This window comes from Pipistrellus kuhlii, unplaced genomic scaffold (genome assembly GCF_014108245.1).
Source record: "Pipistrellus kuhlii isolate mPipKuh1 unplaced genomic scaffold, mPipKuh1.p scaffold_m20_p_12, whole genome shotgun sequence".
In the NCBI taxonomy this organism is placed as follows: domain Eukaryota; kingdom Metazoa; phylum Chordata; class Mammalia; order Chiroptera; family Vespertilionidae; genus Pipistrellus; species Pipistrellus kuhlii.
This window is the reverse complement of record NW_023425427.1, coordinates 38,101,942-38,122,493: the sequence shown is the minus strand read 5'-3', so window position 1 is coordinate 38,122,493 and position 20,552 is coordinate 38,101,942. Positions and strand designations below refer to the sequence as shown.

The 20,552-nt window shown below is 46.2% G+C and overlaps 1 protein-coding gene and 1 long non-coding RNA gene across 33 annotated transcripts in view; one reads left to right on the top strand and one right to left on the bottom strand.

Moving 5' to 3' along the window:
- The window catches only part of PTPRD (protein tyrosine phosphatase receptor type D), a 626,044-nt gene that overhangs the window by 125,820 nt on the left and 479,672 nt on the right, over positions 1-20,552 (top strand). For 17 of the 32 annotated variants that reach the window (XM_045580225.1, XM_036434060.2, XM_045580235.1 and 14 more), the window contains exon 1: positions 19,322-19,450. The exons of 1 other annotated variant lie outside the window; for it this stretch is intronic. The gene's annotated coding sequence lies outside the window, so the exon portion shown is untranslated. Of the gene's footprint in view, positions 1-19,320; positions 19,451-20,552 lie in introns of those variants that run through there. 14 more of the 32 variants (XM_036434063.2, XM_036434062.2, XM_045580236.1 and 11 more) reach the window with 3 other exon arrangements.
- LOC123652151 lies at positions 10,841-14,772 on the bottom strand. Its single transcript, XR_006741316.1, has 2 exons — positions 12,776-14,772; positions 10,841-11,838 (listed from the first exon to the last, which is right to left on the bottom strand). It is a non-coding gene; the product is annotated as an uncharacterized LOC123652151 (long non-coding RNA).

Genomic DNA, 20,552 nt, shown 5'->3' with positions numbered 1-20,552 from the left:
AGCTGCAGTTTGTCACTCTGTTGACTAGTGAGTTTGCCGACAACTGGGCTAACCTATTACAACAGTGGTTCTCAACCTTTCTAATGCCTCGATCCTTTAATACAGTTCCTCATGTTGTGGTAACCCCCAACATAAATTTATTTTTGTTGCTACTTCATAACTGTTATTTTGCTACTGTTAATCATAATGTAAATATCTGTGTTTTCCCATGGTCTTAGGAGACCCTGCTAGCCATTCTCAACCTGTGGGTCACCTAAGACAATGGGAAAACACAGGACACCTGAAGTCACACCCCCTGACTCTGTGACCCCACATGGCAGGGCTTGATGGAGGAGCTCAAGGTGTTCAGTTCACCCCTCCCCCCCCCCCCCCTGTGCCTGGCTGGGGGACTTCAGGCCCCACCCCTGCCCCTGCACTGGGCCAGGGGACCTGAGGCTGCACCCCTTTCAGGGCAGGGCTTGACCTCAGGCCAAGTACCCACCTGGCAGAGCTTGATGGGGAAACTCAAGGCACACCTCCCACCCTGGCCCAGCCTGGGGACCTCAGGCCACGCCCCCTGCCCCAGCACTGGGCCAGGGGACCTGAAGCAGTGCCCACCATCCTGTGGGGTGGGGCTTTACAAGGGTGGGACCAGCCAGGTCTGGATCTAGCCCAATGGGGGTCAGGGAGGGGGAAGATTGGCTGGGTCTGAGTCTCTTGCAATTTTCAGGCAAACATGGGTGGGTGGGGACTTGACTCTGGGTCTTGTGGTGCCCCCCAGACTCTGACAGGAGGAAGATTTTCATATACATTTTACTAATTTTCTTTCATCTCTGAGACTTCTATTATAGAGAAAGGGCAAATAGCAATATTAAATATTTCCTCTAATGTGCACAAATTCCGTGCACTGGTCACTAAACATAATAATATACATGCTCATCCATACAACTAGATTTGCTTATTTCCCAACTGTCAACGCATTTGAAAATACATATTGAGATGCTCACCTTATGCTTGCAATAGGGTTGTCACTAATCATGACATCTTAGCAACATTATGAACTGTGTCATGAAGGAACCACATAAAGAGTTCCCAAGCTCATTCTGGAGTCTTCAATTAAGTTCGCTGTGATTATACTAGAACTTCCAGAGAGCTTTCTCATCACCGCTAGAAAGAGACGGACACAAACGAGCAATTAGGTTACCATAATTAACTTTGATACGTTTAGCGATTGGCAGTCTACCATTTCATTTAATCAACCCCAAAACTTTTAGAGGGCTTTTCCCTCAGTTTTTTTATCTCGAGTTCACCAACGAGTCTCTATCGTCAGTGTGTGGATGTGTCGCTGTGTCCACAGAATGGCCTTAAAGCCTCCACTCCTTTCCCTGCCACCTTGGCTCCCCATGAAGGAATCCCATCACCATCGACTGGAAAAAAAAATGGCCTTCATTTTCCTGTTTCGAAAGTTTCATTAGAATCACTAACTTAGGTCAGAACAAATATCAAGACATTGATCCTAGACACTTATTAAACGTGTCCTGGGAGGCAGGGTCCGTGTGGCGGTTTCAAGTACACGGTTTTATGTAGACCTTGCAGTATCGTTATTACCTAGACTGATAAATACCATTATCTCTGTTTTACAGATAAAGAAATGAGGACTCTGGGGACTTTAACAGCTCACCCCGTGACACACAGCCATTTATCAGAGTTAGGGATATGTTCTCTCATCTCCAGTGCAGTTTCCACTGTGATAAACTAAAGGAGAGATACGGTCATTAGGAGAGCAGGGCAAGCAAGTAGTTGGCTGGCCTAAGTGCTGAGGGGATTGGGATCAAAGGGAAGAGTTATGAGATGTTTAGGGGAGGCCTGGTGGAGGAAAGGGGAAATAGTGGGGGGAGGGGGGGTCCATTGGCGTTGGCCTCTGCAGTTAGGCCACGTTCCCATTTATCCCCAGTTCATTTGGTGATATCCAAATTGGGACATTGCAATTGCATAAAGAAGTCTATTCAACTGTCATCACACATTATGAGCACCTACAAGGTACAGAGAATTCCCTGCTGTCCTATTGGTTTGAGAAGAAAGGAATACTCTCTGGAGTCTGCAGTTGAAGGTTTTATATTTGGCAGGATGACCAACTGCATGTGAGACACTGGCAAAGCACTGACCTGCCAGTCCCTAGTTTTATCTGCCACGAAATGCGATTGTAAAATGGGAACATTATTCATGTTGGGAATTATGATTCATTCACATGTAGGGCCAACACAGACATGCCTAAAGGGAAAAAATTCTATTACCTTCTTAAAATTTCACTCTAGATTAAAAGTGATATATTAAGAGAATTCAAGTCTAGATAAGATGTAGTTTTGGCCCTCAAAGCCTGAAAGGACATGAATGCCCTGGCCAGAATGATAAAGAGCCCAACACAATGTCTTAGTGACTAGTACATGTACAGAATCTAGAGGACGGTATGCAAATGTGTTTTACTGTTCACATGTGCTGGCCTGTCCGTTTATATGCACTCTGCCACAGATGGCTCCAGGAGATCAATTAGTTTCTTGCTTCCCTCTCCTCTTCATTTCTTACATTTCTCTGCAGATTCATAGACCCGTGTACCCAAGACTAACAAGACCTGGTCTGATTCTTCCATTCTGTAGAGTAAACCATCTGTGCAATGAAGAAGCCCTCCTTTTGTTACTATTGATTGAACTTGATGGTATACTTTTCAGACCTAATGAAGATTAAGTAGATAAGATGATGAAAAGAAAATATTAAAGAGACAGAGAATACCAGTCATTCATCATACATGTACTTATTCAAGTCAACATGTATGTATGTATGTATGTATGTATGTATTTCCTCACCCAAGGATATTTCCCATTGATTTTTAGAGAAAGTGGAAGAGAGAGGGAAAGAGAGAAATATCCACATGAGAGAAATACATTGATTGGCTGCTTCTTGCATGTGCCCTGACCAGGAGGAGCCTACAACTAAGATATTATACTTGCCCTTGACCAGAATCAAACCCAGGATCCTTTGGTCTGCAGGCTGATGCTATATCCACTGAGCCAAACCCGCTAGGGCAGTCAACATGTATAAGTATTTATAATTGACCGTTGTGTGTCCGGCACCATCCTATACTCTAGGGAAGGGATATAAGGAAACCAAGCTTGTTCAATTCCTACCCAAAGGGAACTTAGATTCTGGTGGGGTGAAAAGAAATAATAAACAGATAATAAAACCAACCACATATAACATGACAGCTGGCAATAATTACTCAGAAGAAAAAGAAACCATGGCAATAGGCTAGAACTGGTGGGTGTGGAGATATTTTATACTGGGAGATCAGACAGTGTGGCCTTGTCTATACCTGGTAAAGGTTCTTTCATTCACTATTTATCGACTCCCTTTGAGGAGCTGGATGCTGTGCGCACACTACAAGATGAATAAGACACGGTCCCTGCCCTCCAGGAGCCCATGGCTCAGTGGAGAATCTCGCCACCTGCTCCGCCGGCAGACAGATTAGAAGTCTCAGGGCATGTAGCTGTAGCAGCACTGCAGACAGTGACCAAGCTGAACAGATTGTAAGTCTTCCAAAACTCACAGTGGTTTCCATAAAATAATTCTCACTTCAAGTAAACATTTCAGTTGGTGAGTAACACTATTTTCCACCGACAGCACTCACATTTGAGGATTTCCTTGATGCAACAATGACTTGTTTTTCTGATTGGTTGCCAAGGATTGTTTGGGTCCTTGTTGAAATGTACTTGCTTCACTCCTCCAGAGCAACTTGGCTGGTTTCTTGTTGTACTGGCAAATGCCGCCTCCTGTACTGAAAAATGTGTTCTTTCTGAAAAATGTGCACTGTCCCTGGATGGTTTCCATGAGATTTAGGGAGGGGGGTGGGGGGAAGAAAGGAAGAAAGAAAGAAGAAATTTTAAAGTACATAAAGAAAGATAGAGGTTTGTAGCCTGAAGACTTACATAAATACAGGTCACATTCTGGGTGAGGGGCCATCCTCCTCTCCCTTCCACTTCCATCATGCTGTGTCAGACACCAGGTTCAAAAAGTCCTGATTCATCAAGAAGACAGAGGAAAATATAATTAAGTTCCAAATCCTAGCTTGTCCAAACAAGCGGCTTTTCTTTATTGTGCTTTTCAGACACCCTCCATATCCTGAGCTGGACAAAGGTGGTAATACTGTAACGCTGTGAAAAGAAAACCCAATCGTGTGAGAGAGCAGCCCTGAGCAGAAAGGCCTTTGTCTTTCTGCAGACAGAGCCTGACAGAGGATGGGAGATCCTATCGCAGGCAGCTCCAGAGTCAGAAAAGACAGGATGGGGGGTGGTGGGGCCTCCCCGCTAATGCAGGCAATGATAATCCCCTCACTGTGCGGGCTCCATGCTGGAACCTTCTTCCTCCTGTCCCCTTCCTCACCCCTCACCACCCTCTGGGAACCCGGGAGAAGGGATCCTTTTGACGAGGCTGAGGCAGGAGCACAGGTGGTACCACTTGTTGCAAACTCTCCCGTGTTGGCTGCAGCTCTGAGCCCACCTTGGAGTGGTCTGTTCTGTCAGAGACACTGAAGCAGCAACGTGGGGCCCTCATTGTAAATCTGTCTCATCGCTGCTGGTGCCACAGGCTGTCATCTGGCCGGGACACATTGTCTCTCGGCGGCACCTTAGGGCCTGGGTGCCCATCAGAGCCAAAGCCAGAGACTCTCATTTCCTTCCTGCTCCTCACACGGTGTGTTTGGGTGGTTCTGCCTCTTTTGGGTCAAAGAAATTTCACACCAAATTTTGAATTTTGTGGAGCGATTCCTTGCCTGGCTGTACCAAAGTAGAAAATAAATTTGTCATTTTTTTTTATTTTTAAATTTTACATGTAGAGTCCTTCGCAGTGGTGAAATCTTTGCCCTTCTCATGGCCTCATTCAGAGCAGCTCCCTGCTGTGATCATGTCAGCTTCAGGGAGAAGTGACAGGCAGGAATGTTGCTATCAACCTTACTTCCGAAGGCCCGTGAGAAGTCAATGACTGGATAAGATCACAAACTTGCTGCTAAATATAAACCCTTTCTCGGCACTTGCAAATAATAGCCGCTGCCGAGTCTAACCCTACCCCAAAGCTCCAGGTAGGAACTCCGCTCCTCCCCAGACAACCAGTTTCAAAGGACATCCCTCGAGGTGAAATGAGCTCCATTGAATCTTAAGGAGCCGATTTGGCGATGAGGTGCAGACATAACGAACTCCCACTTTTCAGCCCTGTTAGCTTTGATTGGGAGGATATAATGGCAATTGAGTGACTTCTCGGGGTGGCTTTCCAAATTGGGAAGGGTGTCCAGTTGGTGGTGGGCTTGGCTCAGGTTGTGCAGTTGATTTGTTTGGGTTGTGTGTTTTGAACACGTTCCCAGGGCTTTTCAAAAGAGTGATGGGAACATTTGCTGTAAACGGAATGGAAAGCGAGGGAACAGGCCTTGCCAGTGCTCTAATTACGAAGCTAGCAACATGTGTACTTGTTTGAGAGTGGAAAGTGTACCAGACAAGGCGGAGGGAGAGGAGGCGGCACCTAGGTGGTCTCGCCTAGGATGGCTGCCTTCTCTTCCTGGCAGGGAGGGCTGCAAAGCACGGGTTTCCTACCCTATAGGACAAGCAAAGACCTGGCAAACTGCCCGTTTCCTTTCTCCCCTCCCCATCTGGAGGGAGAGTAAGGTTCTGAGGCACCCGGAGTGGTCATTCAGGGCAGGTGATCTGAGTAGACCCACGCCCTGCCTTCCTGGGAATATTATTTTCTAGGGTCAAAGGGCAAGCACCTGAATGTGGTGTTGAACTTCAGGGGGACATGGGAGAGGTGTCTTGTAACCCCTGCAGCTTTCTACTGCCTCAGAGGGAAAAATGCCAAGCCCTTTTAAAAACATCTCTTCTTGGGACAGACAGAGTTCCCAGGAACTGAAACCAGAAGAGTGGAGGGTGGCTACACCAGAGGGTATTATTGCTAAGGTCGGGATGGTGAACCAAAGGAATTTGGAAAGTTTGAGAATCGAGACGATTGGGGTGGTTGGCACACACTGTCTTCTCCTTTAATTTCGGAGGGGTTCACCCCCCCCCCTTCCCTCAGAAATTAAAGGAGAAGAAAGTGTGTGTCTTCGTTTCCAGTCAAGTGTATTTCATTCCAGACATTAAATCAAATCCTCCTCTCTCCGGTCTCTGTGAGGATTAGGAATAATTATAAGGTAAAAATAACATTGTCTGCTTCCTTGAAATCCGTAGTTTTATTCTAAAGATTTTACAGAGGGGTCTCTTTGACTCTTCCCTCCACCCCTCCCAGTTAAAGCAATCCACACAGCGCGGGCAGAGCCCCTCCCCAGCATCACAGCCAGAACTGGTGGGCTCCCAAGGAGCGTGCTGAGGCCCAGCAGGCTGCAGGCTTCACTTCAGTGTCTGGTACATTTCATGTAATTGCTGCTGCCTGCGGAAGGAGGCCTTGGTCTCCACAGGCAGCGAAGACCTTCCTTACAGCCAGAAGGAAAGTGGGCAGGAGTCAAGCCCTCCTCACCAGTGCCAGGAGCTCGGCACTTCCTTCAAAGCGAAGACAACTGTTGGAATAAGCCAGCTGTGCACAGCAGAATTGAAAAGCTTGTAGGTTTAGGCAAAATAGTGCCACCTGTGCGTCTCCCCCCACCCCCCCCCCCGCCCTCTTTAAAATACTGGCAGAGCCCAGACAGCCTGGCTCAGTGGTTGAGCGTCAACCTATGAACCAGGAGGACATGGTTTGATTCCTGGTCAGGGCAGATGCCCTGGTTGTGGGCTCCAGTACAGTAGGGGACATGCCGGAGGCGGCTGATAGATGATTCTCTCATTATTGATGTTTTCTATCTCTCTTTCCCTCTCCCTTCCTCTCTGAAATCAATAAATATATTTTTTTTAAAAAAGAATAAAAGAAAGAAAAGGTATATCCTAGTAAAAGGCAGCTAGCCTATTAAGAAATGCCAGACTCTGCTCAGCTGCATGGGTTATTTTCCTAGGAACAATACAACAAATCAATACATTTGAATTGTTATCAAAAGAGTTTTCAGAATTACCTGGAAAACTTGCAAAGATTCTGACTCCCAGGGGTTCCGATACTCAGTATCTAAGGTCTGGGTCTGTAAAATGGGTGTTTTTATCATCCACAAAATGTTTAGGAGCCTTAAAAGAGATGTCTCTTAAAGCTGTCTGTGAACTGCAGAGTGCCACATAAGTGTTAATATTTAACTAATATTTAACCGATAGGGTTCCTCCTGTTTGTTAGCTAATGTGCTAGGAGCTGTGAGAGAAGGGAAAGGAGTCTTCTGTAGTTGGGTAGGTTGCATGCTTGCCAGTTTTCTATTATTGGAGTTCACCAAGAATACTTCCCTCAGAAGAAAGTTAATTTCTTAAGCAAACATTTTGTGAGCAACATCTTTCTCTCCCCAAAAGTTGTCGTTTTGTACTTCCCGATTTAACACTGCAAATAACACATGGGCATCCAGACTTCATTCCAAATTGTTACCAAGGAGAGGGGTTCAATCTTGCTTTCTTTGTCTTAATCACAGATTTCTTAGGGAGTGGCTGGCTGGAATTCAGGCTAGTCTGATGGCACTGCTTCCTCTTGTAATTGTACTGCAGGGAACGAAAATCATTAGGGGATGTTTCTGTTGTATTTGAATGAAAGGGTTTTCCTTAATATGTGTGCCTCGCTCACAGCACACATTCTTAGAATGACTTAAGAGAGCATAGCTAACATACCTCATGCACCGTGGAGGCCTGACTGAATGGGCCCGGGGATGAATGGGCACCCGTGAAAACCAAGTAAAAAGAAATGCTAAAAATATATATCCTACTATAGAATGTGGGCTGCATTTCATTTGTAGGTACTACTTAAAAAAATGGAATCAGTCAAAGGTCCTTCTTTTCCTCGCCCCCCTCCTCCCCCCGAAACTAAAATCACTTTCACAAAGAATCCTAGACCTGGAAAAACACTTTAGAAATAATCTAGTGACTTTCAAATTGTGCTTCTTAGAGCTGTAAAGCAAGGCTACTCCACTTGAGTTAAACATTGGAATCGCTTGGGAAACTTTGTAAAAAAATATGATAGATTCCCTATTCGCAAAGACCCGGGTTCAGCTCCTATGAGGGGCTCTGGGCAGGCATTTGAGAGGTCGTCCAGGGCTGTGAATGACCATTCTAAGGTTCCAGCAGTCCAATATTGGACACATGATCTAATAAATGCGAGTATACTCCCTGGGGACAATAGGGTAGAATATATTAAACTGGGAAAATTGCTGTGTGTTTGTGCCGCATAGAGCGTACTCTTTGCATAGGGCATTCTGCAGGTATACCTGGGACATACACACATAAGATTAAGACCCAGTGTTTCCCTTAAAGATTTTATAGTCTCGAATCATAGGTGTATCTCTTGAAGCTGGCCTCTGGCAAAGGCACAGGGAGGGAATGAGAAAAACAAGTATAAATATAACTGTAATAAAGGGCAGGTGTGTTATAGATGGCACAGGAAGGATTAAATCACAGGAAAATATTATAGCTTTCAGCATTTGCTCTAATTTCTCATTTCTTCTTTACCCAGGGTAGAACTGACTGAAATGAGCACTTTTGACATCCAAAGTCTTAGAACGCAGCCTGTGTTACTTTTTTTTTCTTTTGTGGGGGGAGGGGGGTGTGAGAATGGGTAACAGGAATAAAAAGGAAAAATAATGCAAGTACCCGTTCCTTCTTACCTCTACTTGGTACCAGCTAGAGCCTGAGATGCACCAGGCAGGAGTTCCCTCAGAGGGAGGGGAAGTGAAGACATGGGTGTCAGGTGTCATTTTCAGGACTGCTTCTAGGCTTCTGACCACTGGCTTTTTGGCAAAGGGAAAGGCAGAGGAAAACCTCCAGCCTGCCTTGATTTGACTCCTCTCCTTTCCTGGATGCTGAGCACAGTTGTGTTTGGGGAAAAAAGCTTTTGTTGTCTGTTGCTCCTCATATGGGTCTTAACACAGAATCTTTGGAATTCCTTTGTTCTCTTCCCAAACGTAGTCACATGACACAGAATCTTTCAAGGTGTGATTACACATAAATTTGTCCAATTTCCCCCGCACTCTATCCCATGCATTCTCATATTTATAATCTGTGGATCGATACCAATAAAATTAGCCAGGGAACACATCTTGTCAGTGAGTGCTTTCTGTCATCTTTCATCTGATTTCAGCAGAATGTTTATTTTAGCGTGAAAGAGATTTGAAGAAACCGATAGGTTGCAAAGGAAGTGGTATTCATATGTGGGTAGAAGAATCAGGAGAAAAAACACACAACTATTTGATGAGATGATCCTCAAGGGGTGGGTGGGAGTTCAACAAATAGTTGAGCATAGAAAACTTTCTGGCTAAGAAAAATGTACAGTTTTGTCCAGACAATTCTGGAGTTCAGGCTATTGGTAGGAAAGGTAGGAATTTAGGATGGCGAAATGGATTCAGGCAGCATTCCACTTGTAATGAATTTTGAATGCTGGTTGAAGATTTGTACTTGGTTTGATCAGTAATCACAAACTACTGAGTTTTTTGAGTAAGGAGATTATGTAATTAAACTTGTGCTTTATTAAAGTTAATTGAGCAGCACAGTGAGGAATGGATTGAGGCCAATCAGAAAAAGATTGGGAGCAGAAGAATATATGAAAAGTACTGTTGTATTAGGAGGAGGAAGAGTAGACATCTGTATTGGAAAGATGGGGTTTCAGAGGCAAGAAAAGAAGAAAGAGAGATGACATTAAAGAATTGGAAACAGATTTAAGAAGCTCAGCAAGAATGGTGTTTCTACGTTTATAAAATAAGCACTGACTTGAACAGACTGTTTAAAGCAAGCATACATATGGGGAAGCGTAGGTTTTGTCCTGCTTCTTGAAATTTCTGTTGGACCTGTTTAGTGTTACTGGCAATTTTTGAGACATGGCTAATGAATTTTAAAAACCAGGATGCTATGGAGTAATATATGGTCATAAAGAAAAAAAATGGTTAGAGACAAATGTCCATTTTAGTTAGTGTGTTCCTAGTGAAAACTGAAACTTCAGTACCGGTCAGAAGTATGAAGGAATTTTTCCCCCTACTTAACTGATCAATTCTTTAGACATCTTGTAGGAAAACACAAAAGTTTTTCACTAAGAATTCTGTGGAGCTACTATTCCATCTACTCCTGTTCAGATTTTATTGCTTCTTGTCTGTGACGGTCTGTTGTGTTTTAATTAGTGAGGCCTAATTATGACCCAGCACAGGCCCAATAAGAGGGCATATTACAGTGACATCTGACTAGCTATGGTGGTGGTATCTAAGCATATATTATCACTTATTGATTCATTCAACAGAAATATTTTTATAAATGCATTTTTATTGATTTCAGAGAGGAAGGGGGAGGAAGAGATAGAAATATCAATGATGAGAGGGACTACTGCGGACTAAGCCCACAACCCAGGCATGTGCCCTTGACTAGAATCAAACCCATCACCCTTGAATCTGCAGGCCCACACTCTATCCACTGAGCCAAACCAGCTAGGGCTCAACAGAAATCTTTTTGAGATCTGCTTACATTTCAGGTTCTATACTTGCTGAGATACAGAGTATGAAGATACTCAGAGCTTAATAGGGTGCCAGTATATAGGATGGGGCCAAGGTAGGCTTACAGATGTTCATACGGAAAATACAATAAAAAATTCAAAATAATACCAAAATAAACCGTGTTTTACGTCCTCATAACTGTAAACCTACTTTTGGCCCCGCCTGTAAACAATAACAAGGGATAGGGTATGAGAAGGTAAAAAAAAGAAGAAAAAAAAAAAGAAAAAAAAAAAGAATATGAGACCAGAGGCAGGGTAAATTTATTCTACCAAGAAGACTATAGACATCTTTGTAAAGAAAGTGATATTTCACATAAAAAGGGCAATTTACAGTCAATTTATGTCCTCTTTCTCTTTTCCTACCTCCATCCTTCCTTTCCCTTCCCTCCTCAAAGATCCCCTTACCTGTAGTGCTTACAGCACTCTGTTAAGAGCTTTTGGCTGCAATCAGACATAAAACCGCTCTAAAACAGCAGAGAGAAAACATTACACTAAGCATGCACACCCAGTAGAAACTGTTCAGTGATATACCTGAAGTATAAGATAGGTATAGAAGTATAAGACAAAGACAGTGAAAGGTTTGAAAAGTGGCTGAAGAATAGTATTCGCAATGTCTTTGCTGTGTCCACAGTTTGGAAAACTATTTCTTAATGTGTGTGTAAGCACCCACAGGACACGTGGAGACATTGCTGCTTCCGGAAAGCAAGGTGAGATCTGGTACGTGAGATCCTGGTCTGGTCCAGAATACAAGGACCCGTTTGCCACTGGCCACTTCCATTCCTCACCTGTGAAGGGTTAGGCTCCCTGTTACATGAAAACTTGTGGCATTTTGCTTCTGAGTTTCTGGTAATCTTTTTCTCAGATGCTGTTTGAAAGACCCTTTAAAAATAATTTCATGACTCTGCATGGCTTTCTTGCTACAAATGTGAAAACAGAACTTGGTTGGTGGACACAGAAGGCTATTCGCTGTTCTTCTTTTCTTTCCTGCTCTTTCTTCCTAACCCTTGAATCTTGAGGACATTCTTCCACTAAGGAGATCCAGCACTCTCCACAGTAGTTAATTGTGAGTCATTAGCATCCTGCAGCATATCCTAGTCTTGAGAGATAAGAGTCAGCCTTGGTGCAAATGAAATTCTAAGCAAATGCTGCTTTACTTTTCTTTCATTTTCTTGAAAGATGCAGGAGTCCTCCCTCATCCAAGGTGGCTTTCCACAGTTTCAGTTTCCCACAGTCAACTGTGGTCTAAAAACATTGAATGGAAAATTCCAGAAGTAAACAATTCATACATTTGTATGCCATTCTGAGTATTGTGATGAAATCTTGCGCCTTCCTTCCCTGACCTGCCCCGGGCAGGAATCACCCCTTTGTCCAGGGTATCCACTCCGTATATCCCTGCCGTTAAGTCACCGAGTAGCCATCTCAGCTACCAGATCAACTGTTGTGGCATCATAGTGCTTGCTTTCAAAGTGACCCCTATTTGACTTAATAACAGCCCCAAAGTGTAAGAGTAGAGATGCTGGCAATTTGGATATGCCAAAGAGAAGCCATAAAATGCTTCTTCAAAGTGAAAATAGAGGATGTCTCCCCAAAATATACTCAAACTTTAAATAATTATAAAGACAGTGTTTATTAAAATACAACTCTTGCCTGGCTGGTGTGGCTCAGGGGTTGAACACTGACTCAGGGTAGATTCCTGGTCAGGACAAAGCCCCAGTTGTGGCGCCAGCCCTAGTAGGGGGTGTACAGGACGCAGTGGACTGAGGATGTTTCTCTTTCATAGATATTTCTCTCTCTCTCTATCCCACTCCCTTCCTCTCTCTCTCAAAACATCAATAAAAACATTAAAAAAATACAATTCATTTTCAAAACTGAGCTATCAGCCGTTAAAGTGTGTATACATCTTTTGGACACCTTGTACATGTACAATGGTATATACAGGGCTCAGTACTACCTCTGGTTTCAGGCATCACTGGGGATCTTGGAACGTATCCCTGTGGATAAGTGAAGGGTGGAGTGGGGGAAGGGAAACCACTGTGAAATTCTGTTTGGCAGTGGAACCAATAATAAAATAGGAATTTAACTTCATTTCTAGTTATGTCTCATGACATTAACATTCTATAGATATTGAGACCGAGCTTTTACTCTTTTAAAGAATCTTGTTAACCCTTCCAAGAAATACCCATGATTCATTTCCATCATGTGCCCCATTCTTGTGCCACTCTGCGAAATAGAGATTGCTTCATCAGTTTTTGTTCTCTGTAGATTTCCCCTCTATTGAGTGATTAATTACTAGCGTTCTGGTGACTTCTTAATCTTTTTCTGTATTTTAAAATATTCATTCATTTCAAAATTCTCTAGTGTAAGGTACAAAGACTAAATGGGACATAAGTAACTGCAATTACTTTCCTCTCCGTTCGGCTTTGCCTTTAGTACTAGAGACATCGTTTGAAAAATGTATAAAAATCATACAGATTTTAAAACTTAAAAATAAACACGAAGAAATTCATTTCCTCAGTGTAAACATTAGTATTTAATGGCTAACATGCCAAAAAAAAAAAAAAAGTGTTTACTCCTTACATCACTAACAAAGTACCCATTTCTGTTAGGGATCCTTGTATTTTTAAAACATTTAAATTACAACACAATACATTTGAAATAACAAAACCAAAACACACTTTTATTGTTAGGAAGTATTGAAATCCCACTGCTTAATGTATGAATTAATGGAACGCCTTGACAAATCACCTGTTAAATTTCAGCTGACAGCTTGTCATATATTAATTATAAATAATTGTAATATACGACTAGCATAATGCATGCAACAGAAAAAAATAGGAAAGGTAATTAGAGAATATCCTTTGTTTTCTCCCTTACTTTTTTCTCAGAAGGAAAAAAAAATGACCCAGTGTTTCACTCGGTTGGGATGGTGCCAATGGTTAATGGAATGTCCCACTCTACTAAAGAATTTAATGGGAATATCCATTTGTCACAGTTGCATGCTGTAATCTGCAGCAGCAGAGCCGATGGAAAGTAGCATCGTACCATAACGTCCTCTACACACTGCAGGTGAGGGCGAGATGCTGCAGCCAAACTGAACAGCCAGGGGAGAGGGCTTGGCCTAGCTTTGCTAGGCCTTTCCTTTAGAGGAAGATGTGGATTTCTCTCCTTTAAGACCACAGGGCTGCTGACAGCAGTAAGAAATGCTACCCTGCAGAGAAAGAAAGGGCATTGCTTTCAAGCGGAGAGAAGTGTCAACATTTGCGTAGAATGTCTCAAAATCTCTAGCCACCTCATTGTCTGCTAGGAACTCACCTGTTTGCAAAGAGACCAGGATTGGACGCACATTTCAATCCCCTGCTAGTTCTGAGTTTGAGCTTTCAAATCTGAAGAAGGGGGATGACAGCACCTAAACCTGCCATGTTACCGCTGGAGGCATGCACAGGACCATCTGAATCAATGTATTAGCATGGCACCCGAGTTACTGGCTTCCTTCTCCACAGTGCAGGATATTCCAATTACTTTACACGTGTATATCTTCTGTTTCCATATAAAGCAAAATATTGGTTTAGGGACTACTTTATATGCTTTATGTGTGTGTGTGTGTGTGTGTGTGTGTGTGTGTGTGTGTGTGTGTTTATCCTTGCCATTCACCAGTTCTGTGTTTGGGATGAGCTCCTGAAAATTGCTGTATGAATTACATTTGGAAAACTCTCTCAAGCAAACCTTTTAACACTTATGTAAAGATTGATATTTAAGTTATTTGAGGATAATTACCTATTAATTATTATTCCACTTGCATAGTTAGCAGCCAATTAGTGAAGCATCCCAACACCTATAGAAGAGGCCCAGATGCTCAGCTCAGCGCCAGAACACAGCATTCGAACCTGTGTTGTGTTTCTCCATTTTAACTGGATTGAATACAAACCACTTTAGCCCTCCAACAGGAAATATGTTCAGCAACAGTTATCCAGTGCTCTGGTTAATAATTTATAGTCAGAATAAATGTAAAAACACAGGATTTGAAGTGAAACAGATGTAGGTCCAAAATTCTGGCTTGGCCACTGTGTCAGCTCAGCGAAATAACTTAGCCCAGTGGTCGGCAAACTCATTAGTCAACAGAGCCAAATATCAACAATACAGTGACTAAAATTTCTTTTGAGAGCCACATTTTTAAACTTAAACTTCTAGTGCCACTTCTTCAAAATAGACTCGCCCAGGCTGTGGTATTTTGTGGAAGAGCCACACTCAAGGGGCCAAAGAGCCACACGTGGCTCGCGAGCTGCAGTTTGCTGACCACGGACTTAGCCTCTCTGTTTCTGTTTCCTGACTGATGCAATGGAGCTGAGAACACTTACAGAGCCGGGTGGGCGTTAGGACTGGAGGTGAGTCGGTGGCTTTGGAAATTTTCCGTTTAATCACTAACAATACTTAGTATATACAATGCACTCTTCGTTCTTTCCTGCTTTCATTCCATTCACCTAAAAACGGTTCACAATCCACTGGATTTCCCACCCACAAAAGGTGCTTTTTGAAAACAGTGGGGCAGCCTGATGTTGAGTACAAGATCCATGTATAACGCATGAGTACTATTATTGTCATTATTTTTAGTCTTTTTAGGATGCTCCGTGATAGATGAAAGATCTTCCGAGTACTTCTAGGAACTCACTCTCTTGGATGGGTTCCCAAATAGACTCATACTCATCATATGCTGAATTATGCACTAGAGGGGGTTGCGCCGTGGAAAAGCTCCTGTGTGCTATTCATCACAGAATGTTAGGGCTGGTAAGAAACTTAAGAAAACGTCTAGTCCCACTTATTTTCCGTCATTTGAGCAGTTATAGTTTTACAATATCCTGCATACACTGCTCACTGATAAATCGAAAACACACGCACACAAAAACAAAAACAACTTCTGTGATCCAGAACTGGAAGTAGGCGGGGATAGAGAGGACATGGGTCATGACATCTGGGTTTTTGTTCTGCTTCTGTCACCAACTTTCGGGTCACTTTAAACTCTCAGGGACTCGGTTTCCTTACCTGTGAAATGAGGTGATTTCACCAGGTGACTAGTCCACTTCTGATGTTCTTCGACTTTAAATCTCCAAATGGTATAACCCATGGGTTACAGTCCATTATCACAGGGTGTTGTTCGGTTACTAGCCCACTCCAAATGAACACTAATGTATGCACAACCGGATGCTGGCTCCCTCCCCCCACCACTCAGAGGTGCAGAGAAGGTTTAGATCCTTTATTTGCCAGATTCCTCTACCTTAGCCACATCCCCCCTCTTTTGCATAATAATAGCTCAGACTCTAACCACCTCCTTCCAAGCCTAGTTCTTTCTCCCAGGTGTTTGCTTCTAGTGAGGTGGGAAACACCTATGATCTCAGGGTGTCAGGAAAGTTGGGTCTTGTGCTTAGGTCACTTACCTGTATTGTCCTCCACCTCCTCTGATTTCTCTCCACCAGCTTGTTACTCACCTTGGCAATGATGATCACTAAGTTCTCTGGCTAGTTTAACTACTTGCTGCCAGGGGTGTGTGTGAGTAGTTCCTGGACTCTGCTCCCAGATGGCACTCAGTTGTCCCGGCTGTCATCTTCTTAAGGTCAGTTTTGGTCAGATCTTCTTCAATTAGGCAGAGGTATGTGTGTCTCTTTACCAAAGACAACAGCAGAGGAATACCAGGGCTTTAAACACTTTTTTTGGTTTTCCTAGTATCTAACTTTTTAAAAAAAAACATATTTTTATTGATTTCAGAGAGGCAGGGAGAAGGAGAGAGAGAGAAACCTCAATGATGAGAGAGAATCATTGATCGGCTGCCTCTGGCATGTTCATGTTTCACATTGGGGATTGAGCCTGCATGTGCCCTGACTGGGAATCAACCCGTGACATCCTGGTTCAGAGGTCGATGCTTGACCAATGAGCAACACTGGCCCTAGTATCCAGCTTTTGCAAGAGGAAAATGGGACTCACCAGTTGATGGGGGAAGATGCATCAGCGAGAACGCCAAATCAGAAATTACACCTTGAGTGAGAAGCACCTATGTGGATGTTCAGATTTCTTGATTTATCCTTAGAGGACAGGGGGCACGAGTCCATCATACCTGCTCAGCCATGCAGTTCCTCGTGTCATGAGAAAGTTCGAAGGGTAAATCTGGCGCTGGAATCCTGCACAAGAATATATTCCTTCTTGGTTTCCACTATAAGGCTAATCATAAAAAAAGAAAAAGAACAAGCAACGTCAACCCAAGATGATCCTCCTCACCTCCCTTCAGATTGCTGGAAAACTAACTTCCTTTAGCATGAGTCCTTTCAAAACTATGTGACTTCACCCTGACAAGTTTGGCTCGGTGGATAGAGAGTTGGCCTGCAGACGGAAAGGTCCCAGGTTCGATTCTAGTCAAGGGCATGCATCTTGGTTGTGGGCACAACCAAGGGGGTGTGCAGGAGGCAGCTGATTGATGTTTCTCTCTCATCAATGTTTCTAACTCTCTATCTTTTTCTCTCTTCCTCTCTGTAAAAAAATCAATAAAATATATTAAACACACACACACACACACACACACACACAACTTCATGACTTCTTGGAGCCGAAGCAGGTAGAGAATCACTGAGAATCCTTCAGTGCCTTCAGGAACACAGAATGCAGATGGTGGAAACAAGTGGGCAGCTGGAGACAATGGTCAGGATGTAGGCTCCTGAGGCTGAATCTACAACGGCTATCTGCTTACCTTTGCTCTTGCACACACTCACTCCAGCCTGCAGGAACAAGTATTGTGTGTGTGTGTCTTAACCTGAACACAGAATGAGTAAAGGAGGTGGCTGGAGGCCCTGCCTGTCTTTTACTTAACCGTTTTGACCACATTTAGAATAACATTTTGGTAGGCCAACAAATCGCCAGTGGAGGTTCCCAGCTAGCTGCTGACTTGGTCCCCATGCTACAGACATCCTGGGAGCAATGGTTAAAATCACCTCTTAGCTAACAACCCACGCAGCCTATTCCGTGGATAAAGGATTCTGTGGATGAAGCCAGGGTAGCCCCAACACGGGGTACTTGTCTAGAGAGAGAGGGTTTCATGGTGTCCTTCCGAGAAGCCAGGAATCACTGAATTTCCAAGATCAGAAAAGCAAGTGGCATGGAAACCAAGCAAGAAGATCACAGGAAGGTTGATTCAGTACTTCCTCGTACTCTCTGACTCTGAAGTGGATCCTACAAGCATCCCCAATGAATGAATGAAGCAGCCCCGGTGGAGTGGGGTGGACACAGACTGTGTCTCATCCACCCTGCTCTCCTTGTATCTTCACTGCTGTGAATGGGGCTCCGCCAGCATCATTGTTCCTGCCTCTGCCAGGACGTGGAGCAGGAAGCGCCTGGGTGTGCATCTCTTAAGGGGATGAGTGAATTTGTTAAAGAGGGTCTTTTCTGGCCTGGTGGATGGATGCTGGGGAGTGACGTCAGCCAGAGAGAGAGAGAGAGAGAGAGAGAGAGAGAGAGAGAGGGAGAGAGGGAGAGAGAGAGAGAGAAGAGAGGGAATATGAATGAGAACGAGTTGTGCCTCTTGTGCCTAGTCTGCCTGCCCGCCCCTCCTTCATCCAGCTCAGCTCTCAGGCCCTGTCACTGGGTCAGTGGTCCAGACTCTGGGATCCGCCCGTGGGCTCAGCGGCCCTGCTCTGCCCGCCCGGGCGCACCCACACTCCCACCCTCTCGCCGGCAGCGCGCGCACAGCCCCCCCCCCCCCCCCCCCCCAGCGCTGGGCCCCGCGATTCCGATTCCCAATTCCGTGGGATCCCCAGCACGTCCTGAGGATTTGAGAAAAGGAAACAAAGAGGGAAGCTTTCCCAATCACTTTCCTAAGCTTTCTTATTGAAACCTCTCCCCCCCCCCCCCCCCACACACACACACCCCGCACCACCTGGCCTCCAACCACAGCCACCAGGTTCGCGCTGGGTCTGGGGACTGGGCTGGACTGGCCAGCCCACCTCCCGGATCCACTCCAGCCGTCTGCAGGGAGGCGTTGCCTCGCTCCCTCTCCCCGCCCCCCTCCCCGGCTCCCCCTTCCCCCTAAAGCCAGCCTCAGTTTCTGGTTACCTCTCGCGTGCGCTTCACTTTGGGGGGAAGCAGAGAAGGGGAGGGAGGCGCTGAGGGGGGCAGCCAGCCGAGTTGCTATTTGTGGGCCAAAAAAAAAATCCTCTTAAAAAGAAGCAGCAGCAAGAAAGCGCAAACAGAGAGGCAGGGGGAGGAGGAGAAGAGCCGCGGCTCCGGACCCCCGGAACCCCAGGAGCCCCCAGCCGCGAGCGGAGCGGCGAGGCGCGGGCGGAGGGAGCAGCGGGCGGGAGCGGAGACTCCCGGCGGCGGCGGCGGCGGCCGAGGAGGAGCGCGGGGCGCGCAGGAGCAGCGGGAGGAGCAGGAGGAGCAGGAGGAGCAGGAGAAGCAGGAGCAGCGGGAGGAGGAGGAGGAGACACCAGCCGCCGCGGAAGCCGCGGGCTCCGGAGAGCCAGGAGGACGGCCCGGGCCGAGGAGGCGGAGGCGGCGGAGGAGGCGGAGGAGGAGGAGGAGAGGGAGTAGGGGTGGAGGGAGGGAGTAGGGGTGGAGGGAGGGAGGGCGGGGGACGCGCTCTCCTGGATGCTGGATTTCGGGATTTCGGACTCACTCGCGGACTCTCCGGCACTTCCCCGCTCCGGACTGGGCTGGCCGCGCGGGGGCCGGGCGGCGGCGGCGGGGCGGGGGGCTCCGCGGGGCTGAGCCGGCGCCGGAGGGAGGCGGCGGCCGTGGCCGGGCGCGAAGGCGCTGGAGCAAAGTGCTGCTGGCGAAGCGGGAGGCGGTGGCGGCGGCTGTCCGGAGCCAACATGACCAGGTGAGCCCCCCGAGCAGACCCAGTACCCCCCCCCCCCCCCATGCCTCCCTGTGCTTCCCCCATTCTGCGCGCGGGGCTCCCGGCTCCCGCGCCCCGCGTCTCCCCGCGGAGCTCACACTCCGGCGCCCCGGAGCCCGGCGCCCCGGCGGCAGCGGAGCGCACACACTTTGCTCTTTGGAGCCTGCTCGGGCAGAGGTCCTCCTGGCACGGTTTGCTTCTCGCAGGAAATCCTCGGACCCGGGGAGAGGAGCAATGCCACGAGGGGGTTTGTGTGTGTGTAAGTGTGCGACCCCCGCTGCTCCCTCCTGGGTGGGCGTCGTGGTGGGGAAATGGGGGAGCGGCGGGAGGCTCCCCGACCCTGCCAGGGATCCTGTGCCAGGGCATCAATGTTACCTATGCCTTCTCCTGTGGCAGGGGTGCCTGTGTGAAGGAGGGCTGGGGAAGGTGGAGGGGGCGATTTCTTTTTTTCTTTTTTTTTTCTTCTTCCTTTCCTCCGAACTAGTGGGGAGAAGGAGACATAGCAGGAATCAAAGTCGAGGCGGCTGCCTTAGATAGAGGAGGGGGGATTGTTGGGGAGACCTTTTTTTCATGGCAAAATCAAAGCCCTGAGCTCTCGGATGGGAATCTGCTGTGCCCACACACACCGTTCCGCGCGGAGGGAAACGCAGACTTTGTCGTGAGAAGTCCAAGTTGTAGGGGACGGCGTTTCAAAGATAGCCGCGGACGGACAACCCAAAGGTTCCTTTGCGTTTGCATCGATTGATTGTAGCTCTTTGATAGGGAGGGAGACAAACTTGCTTATCTGCGAGGCTGATTTCCATGGAGAGGCATTATCAGGTGCAGGCAGTTATCTTGCGGTTAAACAAACAGTCCTGAGCGCGCGGAGTGGGAGCCGGGCTGCTCTCATTAATTGGGCTTTCGTGATTTTGGCTGCTCCAGGATGGCGAATAGTAGTTCCATTCTCCAAAACCGGGACCATCGCGGACCCACTTGTATTGTTCCAGCTCGCCTCCTGGCACGGGACTTGCTACATGTCTCCTCTGTTTTCCCAAATTCTTGGAGGGATCTGCCAGACCCATCTACTACTCAGGCATCCGTTCCC